Genomic DNA, 8,401 nt, shown 5'->3' with positions numbered 1-8,401 from the left:
AACTGTAATGAGCACATGACAAAACTGAAGGACCAATTCCAAATCCTGTCAAGTCAAATCAAGCTTTGAAATTAAACCTGCTGCAAGCAGTGTGCTGGTCTAGAGACTTCCAGAGGTCCCTTCTGAGATCAGTACGCTTTTACAGCAGAGGTTTCTAGGGGGTAGTGATATGCTCAAATACCTGGCAATAAACTAAGGGACAGAAAAACACTGAATACTGATCAGCACCTTGATGGAGGCCCCCATGTGTTTCTGGCAGCTGTTGACATAGGATATCTAGCAGAGGGATAACTATCATCTGCTGCTGGCTGTGAGAAGGTAGCAGGGTTGTGTCCTGAATGAGTAATGTTCTTCATGAACATCTACTGACTGGGGGCACCTCAGCAGATCTGTCCTCACTGCAAGGATATGGATGATACCTTTGGAAGGGATGACATAACTGCAACAGCAGCCAGGCTAGGCCTTGAGCTCTTTAGTTCTGAAATATATATGGGAAGCACAACAAACAACTGAGGCTTTCTGTGAGTACTCCATGTGCTTGCAAGTGAATGGGGTGAGGAGCTACCTCAGAGCCCATGTTTGTTCCCCATCCTATCCCCATCAGTATTCCCACAGCTATTCATAGCCCTGTTGGCCTCTCTTTTATGCCCAGCTGTGTTGAGTGCAAGGCTTTGCTGTACGGATTTGTAAAGAGGTCTCAGGGATGAGTGGGAAGGGGAAGCTTATGATGTAAGAGAAGAAACAAAGTGAATATAAATATAAATATAAATATAAATATAAATATAAAAATATAAATATAAATATAAATATAAATATAAATATAAATATAAATATAAATATAAATATAAATATAAATATAAATAATGTCAGAACTCTTTTTAGCAATTGCCAGGAGCTACTTAAGTCCCTTTTCTAGCACCCTCCCTTTACAAGGGGCTGTTTCAGTCCTGTTCACCCAATAAGCTGTATGTTGAGAGGTGGGGAATGCCCAAGTGAAGTAAGAGAGCAACATCCTTGAAACAGGGCATGAGCACTGAAAAATGTTAAGCTTTTTAAGTCCTTTTCAGACCTTCACAGGGAAAAGCAGGATCCAGTGAGACAGTGCAGAGTTAGCGACTGCATATTCCATCTCCAACCAAAGATGGATAGGAGAAAAGATCTTTCCATGGTCAGCAGTACTGTCTAGGGTCTGAAGACCTCCCCAGTGTATGAACTTGTGGACCTGCATTCCACAAATGATTCTGTTCTTTCTTTGAAGGAGAATGCCTACATCCCCAAATTTACAGAGATCTGAGATCTGGCAAACACAGGTGTCATGAGGTTTTCCAATGAAACCAGCTAAGACATCTCTAAGAAGACCTTCTTTGTTTACACAGACATAAAACCAGAGTAATCATCCTTGCAATTAATTTTTTGAAGGCACTGGATGAGAGCATAGATCTCATCAGTGGTTGAGCACTAGAGTTCAGCATCTAAGATCTCAACTTGTGAGGCCTGTACGATCTCATCAATGCTGTTCATGTGCTCAAAAATGAAGAGAGTTTGGAGGATGATGGCAGGCATTTTGAATAATATTCAGGGCATCCAAGATCCGGTACCTTGAATGGTACATACCATTCAAAAGGTACTTTCATCCAAGGAAGTATGAGACCTCACCTGGAGTACTGTGTTCAGTGCTGGAGTCCTCAGCGTGGGAAGGACATGGACCTGTTGGAGTGAGTCCAGAGGAGGGCAATGGAGATGATCAGAGGGCAGGAGCACCTCTCATACAAAGACAGGTTGACAGAGTTGGGCTTGCTTAGCCTAGAGAAGAGAAGGCTCTGGGAGAAACTTATAGCAGCCTTCCAGTACTAAAATGGGCTACAGGAAAGCTGTGGAGGAGCTTTTTGTCAGTGAGTGCTGTGAGAGAACTAAGGGGTAATGGTTTTAAGCTGAAAGAGGGAAGAATGACATTAGATATAAGGAAGACTTTTGTTACCATGATGTTGGTGAGTCAGTGGAATTGGTTGCTCAGAGAAGTCATGGCTGCCCCATCCCTGGAGGTGTTCAAGGCCAGATTGGATGAAGCTTTGAGCAGCCTGATCCAGTGGGAGGTGTCCCTGCCTATAGCAGGGTGGTTGGAACTCGATGGTCTTTAAGGTCCCTTCCAACCCGAAGTATTCTATGATTCTATGACTGATTCTATGATCTTGAGTGCTACCTACCAATACCAGAGATACTGGTAGGGTACCAGTGAAAGCTCCTTTTTGTTTTGGCACACTGTCATGTTTTGCTGGCAGTCCAGGTAACATGTTTCCTAAAAATAGTCCCTATAAATAATCAATGCCCTAAAAGAATTCAATACAGTTACATTTAAAAAATGATCCTTACTTTTCTAGGAGTCTAAATACAAAAAGCCTACTACAGGAATGTGTTCTTGTTATGGTTTAGGGAAGCTGAAATTCTGATGGAAGACCAGATTTAAGAACATGGAAGAATTTTCAGTGTATTCAGCTGCTCTTGACAAAGGCATGTTATCACAGCCTACCCATTTTGGCTTACCTAGAAAGTGAGTTCATCAGCCTCCTTTCTTTTGGATTCTTTAAAAGCTTAGAAAGTCTGCAGATAATCCTGTATTTACCTGAACAGCTTATTTTGTCCTTTGATCTGAAGCAGAAGGAAAGCATCAAGGTGAAATTAATACTGCTATTTACAACAATGGAGTTGTAGACAGAGAAAATGGAAGTGTGGATCAGATTAAACCTAGAGAGTATACTTTAATATGATGGTAAAAGTTGTCAAAGATGATAATTTACTTCATTGAGAAAAGGCCCCCATTTTCTATATGTCTACTATTCAGCATGCCAAGGGCAACAGCCATATTGACGTCGTTATGACAAAAACTATGGGAGTTTCACTTGCAGATATTTATAGTTAGAAGATTTATAGAAGAAGGGAGATGAGTCCTTCCTGAGGTTGTTTTGTGCCATTATATGAAATAACTAACCCAGCTGAAAAATCTGATCGGATCCTCTATGATATAAAGAATTAAAGCTCATACACCTATAAACAGGCTAGTGGGGAACAAATATGCTTATATATTTTGCCCTTCCCTCCTGGAATAAAAAATTTCTAGACTCCAAAATCTTATTTTCCAGCTGGATTGCTGTGGAGGCCTTATGTCCCCTTTAATGGACTGTGCCAAGAAGCAACCAGAAACGCAGGATAAGAAATAATCAGAAGACCAAAGTGGAGCTGAGGAATGAGGGGAAGCTCCATGCCAGTCGGTTGGTTTCAGAGTCAGTTTCGCTTTGCCCTACCATCATCTCCACATCAAAAAGCTGACTGAAGGTGCTACTAATAATCCCAATAGTCTATCCCTAGCCTAAACTCTAAAGATCATAGAATCATAGAATCATAGAATGACCAGGTTGGAAGAGACCCACCGGATCATCGAGTCCAACCATTCCTATCAAAAAGATCCCACTGTGCTCAGTTATCTTCTAGACAAGTCCAGTAATGGGAAGGTGAATACCCACTCAGTGTGTACCCTTGGTGTTACCTGCATAAGTGCAAAAATATGAGACAGACTGGTTTTACAAACGGGTATGTAAAGATATAAGACTGTCTGGTTCTATAAATTGGTATGCAAAGTTGAGGGAAGACCAGGTGGCTCAGCAAAACATAGCCTCTAGCCTAGTCACTGCTGGAAATCAGGTCTCTAGAATCTGTGTGGCATTTTATTGTGGTTTTGGTCTACAGTTGCTCTCAGCATTCATTTTATTTTTCAGTTTTTGATTGAATTAAGAGTTCAAGTTTCAAAAATCAAGTGGGAACTGGGAACAGAGTTGGCAGTGAATAGGGAAGATGTTACCACAATTAATGTGTTCTTACCATGTGCAAGACAGCAAGGTGTCTGTTGCAGATACCTCCTCTTGATGACAACACTGAAACCACTTAGGATCAACACAGGCTGTTATCACAGTGACCAGTTGCAACCATTTCATCTTCTCACATAACAGTAACGCTACAACATCAAGGCTAAGCTATGACAGCAAGAAATAAGGGCCAGCTTATTGTATTTAGATTTCAGAGGCAACTTGTCAAGACAACCATTAAGGTAACTGCAGATTTGAAAGATAAATAAAAGCTTTAAAACTTCTGTTGAAAAATAGAAATTAAAAGATTGGTTAACTCATGCATTCAGCTGTCAGTGTAGAAAATAAAGAAATTTAAATCACACTGTCCATACGACTAGAGATATGGCTGCTTACTGCATGTTATTAATGCTAATGATTTTTTAACATGGCTAAAATATTTTCACAAGCATAATTATTCCAAGAATGGGAAAGAATAGCCAGAAAATGAGTAAATTACAAATTACAGAGAGCTATATACTTGTCATGCAGAGACTACTATTACTATATTTTGAGCTGTGATTCAATTACTAAAAATATTATAGTCCTATTTTTCTACAACCTAGTTGAATAAGTCATGAGCATCTATACTAGAAATCAAATTTCTCTGGGTCAAGTTTTATGTTTATCATATATATATGCTATTGTGTTAGTAATGCACAAGGACTAACTGAATTCTGCTTTTTTCCTTTTTTCCCCCGACCCTGAGGTCAGTAATAGAAGTAATAAAAAACTGAAACCTTAATGCTACAAAGGCAAAACAATATCTTCAGCTCTGCCCAGGAAGCACATGCCCTTGAAGAGAAGTGTTAAGTGTAGAAGAGCACTTTTGGTATGTATGAGTATATAATGTGCTATAATATCTATTAGAAAGTAATTCACTTTTGTGACCCAGACTTGTACTACTTAGAGCAGTTTTATGAATGATAATACGCCTCAGATTATATTATGGCTAAGTTTGCATTGTTTTCCACTTGCCTATGCAAAATGTTGCATCTTAACATAAGCGAAGCCCTGCTTTACTTACATTGTTTTTATTTTTGCAGTAGGTCCCTCAGTCTCACGTCTTCACTGTTGACCAAAAACGTCAGCTTGGAAAAAAACAAAATCCCAGCATTCACCGGGTAAAACTGATTGCACCACCCTTAAACTATGCATAGTCCTGATGGCTGGGGTGGGCTGCTCTCTGTTCCTGCCAAGGCACCCTGAGGCGGCTGGGACCTCTTGGGATCCATGTCTGTGGCACCACCTAAGCTTAGGGACCAAGTCCCTAAGCTAGGGCTGACCACTTTGCGATCAACCACTTGTTCTCCTTTGTAGGAGTTTAAAATATCTGATTAAAATAAATTCTGAGTTTCTGAATGGAAACAGTCCTTGTACAAAACCAATTTAATGGCTTAAACTACCAGATGGTAGAGTATATTTACTGCAGAAAGACTGAAGTTAGCTCTCTGAAATACTCTAAGATAATTGCTGGTGGAGTAGAGCCAGAAATCTTTACAAGATAAAAAATAAAACACTAGAATATTAAACTGTGGTCATGGAGGTGAGAATAAGAGAGAGAGGGTGCAGGAATTATCTACAGGGACTGAAACATTGAAACAGAGTGCGCCCTGTGCTCTACAGAGCTGTCACAGATTTTTCTTAGAGTAGTAGAATTAGTGGATGAAAGGAATGAATCAGAAGCCACAGAACAAGGGCAGGTTTCTCCTTGAGATTGAAGTAGGGCTTGTTGCAGAATGTGATTGGGGCCCCTGGGAGCCCAATATGTCTGTACTACTATAACACATTACGGAAAGCCAGTTCAAGATGCACAGGTTCAAGTTATCAATACTAAAGGTCGACAGATATAGGAATGCTTTGGTACTCTGGGAAATAATACCAAGTGAGGAACTCCAGAGACTGTTTCTAGTTTCATTTCCATTCATTGTCTAGAAAGACATTTAACAGCCCAATGGTGAAACTCACAGCTCTTTTTAAAATGTGAGGAGCAAGAAACATGGCGAGCAATTTATAAGAAACATATGAAAGAGTTCCAGCTGCAGTTCAAAAGAAGCACGTCCCAACTAAGTTTTGGGAGTGCCCTTTGACTGCCCCAAAAGTACATCAAGACAATACCTGGTGCATACCATTTCTCCTCAGTTCCCTCACCACAAGCCCACGTTTCTGTAGGAGGAAAGCCCAGGTGTGTTGTGTAGTGATATTTTCCAGTGATACCTAATCTCAGTGATACCCAAAACAGGATACTGTGAAATGGAAAGAAAAAATATGCCCTGTGATTCAGAAATACTCAGAGAGACTAGAAAAACAGGATGAGATTCAGCTCAAAGACATGCTGAGAGCGAGTTTAAAAGATGCTGTTATCTTCTAACCATCAAAAAGCATGCCAGAAATGGGAAGCTCACTAGGAAACTACAACAGTGGAAAACTTCTGAAGGTATAAATCACAGAATCATAGAATAATAATCATCGAGTGTAAAGATAAAGATTTTCTAAAATTAAGTTACTTCAATTTTTTTTTTTGTACTAGAAACTTGGGGAATAAACTTTGTTCAACAGTTCGCAAAGAAAAAGGTCCAAACTTGTGATGCACAAGCACACAAGCAAAAGGCTGAGGGGAGACCTTATCACTACCTGAAAGGACGTTGTAGCGAGGTGGATGTTGGTCTCTCCTCCCAGGTAATAGTAGGGTGAGAGGAAATGGCATCAAGTTACACCAGGGGAGGTTCAGATTGGATATTAGGAAAAATTTCTTCACCGAAAGGGTTATCAGGCACTGGAAGTATCTGCTCGAGGAGGTGGTTGAGCCTCCATCCCTGGAGGTGTTTAAAAGATGAGTAGACAAGGTGCTCAGAGATATGGGTTAGTAGTTGACAGGTACAGTTGGACTCCATGATCTCAAAGGTGTTTTCCAACTAAAGGATTCCATGAATCTATGATCTTGTCGATTAATTCATATGTAGAAATTCACTCCATTGTGTACAGCCCCAGTGTAGATTCCCTCTTCTTCCCTTTGGGTCTGCATTTTGTTGCAGAGTACACATGGCAAAGAAACACAATAGAGCTTATACAGATATCAGTAAAGTTCCATGCATTTGAGGTTTCTACTTCTTTATGTTTCCACTTCTTTATAGGTTCACTGCAGATCTTGATCTTGCTGTAACATTTGACTATATTTTGTTTGACTACAATTGCACACATTCTGACTGGGAGCTGCAGTACGTGATCTCCAATCTACAGAATAACAAAGCGGTATCTATGATTTCTGACCACCCTCAGCTGGAATACTCCAATTTCTGAACCCCATCAGCCACCACTAACAAGGGGAGAAAAAGAAGGTAAATCCTATGCCATCTTTTCCAATATGACCCAGTAAATCTGCCTGTTCCAAATAGCTTAGATGAAACATCCTGCGTATCTGCCTACTAAGGAAACAGAGACAGATCATCCCCCGGTTCTTCACCCCAGAGCTGTGGCACATCTAAGATTCTATAGATGCAAACTTAGGTAGCTGAGAGGAACTGAATGTAAGGCTGTAACACTGATTTTTTTTTTTTTTTGCCTTAGGAAAGACAAGAGCTCCTGAGCTGCCTTACCCTCCAGTTGCAAATGGTTCTTTTCCATTTCACGTTTATTTAGGCCTTGCCTATGTTGTCTCATCACAAAGGATAAGTTAGCTGTGGGTTCATCTGCCCCATTGCTACATCCAAAGACTGAAGAAGGTACACTATTGTACAGATGAAGACTGAAATGGATCCTTTCCACTAGTGCAAACCTTAAGGTATGGGACGTAGAAAGGGAAACGTTATATTGGTGCTGCTATAGGAGTCATTCAAATGCAGGGGAAATGCAGGCATAAAAAATTAAGAGTTACCACTGGAGACTGAGAATCACCTTATAAATTATTAAACTGGAAGAAATTTAAGATATAACTACTCTGAATAGCATGAACATTCACTTATTTGTACTGGTATTTTACTTCACATGCCTTGTAAAATTTAAAGCTTAGTATTTTAACCATTTGTTCATAATTTTTTCTTGCCTGTGTACAAACTTCTTGGGATAGATATTGGTTTTCCAAGATGTATGGTTAAAGAATCACAGAATCCATTGAAAGGTTTAGATGCAAGGGATCTCAGGAGGTCCACAGTCTCAATCCCTGCTCATGGCTGTCTCCAGAACTAGACAAGTTGTTCATGACTGTGCTGTGGCAAGTCTAGAACAACTCCAAGGTTGGAGATAGCCCCAGCTTCACTAGGCAACCTGCCAAAGTCCTTTCTTTAGCCTTCCTTGGGGAAGATGAGGAAGACAGCAGCAGGAATGTAGCCTTACAGCAGCAAGTGGAGGAGTAATGCCACCTGTATTTTAAGGGAAGGGGTGTAATAACTGCGTATGGGTGGGAGCAACATCCTTGAAGGATGGCAGAAGAGATACCACAGAAGAAAGTTCTTTCATATTGATATCCCTCAAGGAGGAAACAAAAAGTCCCATGAAGTGTTCTTATG

Source organism: Phaenicophaeus curvirostris, chromosome 1 (assembly GCF_032191515.1).
Source record: "Phaenicophaeus curvirostris isolate KB17595 chromosome 1, BPBGC_Pcur_1.0, whole genome shotgun sequence".
Classification (NCBI taxonomy): Eukaryota; Metazoa; Chordata; class Aves; order Cuculiformes; family Cuculidae; genus Phaenicophaeus; species Phaenicophaeus curvirostris.
The sequence above is the reverse complement of the archived record's forward strand: the minus strand, read 5'-3'. Positions refer to the sequence as shown.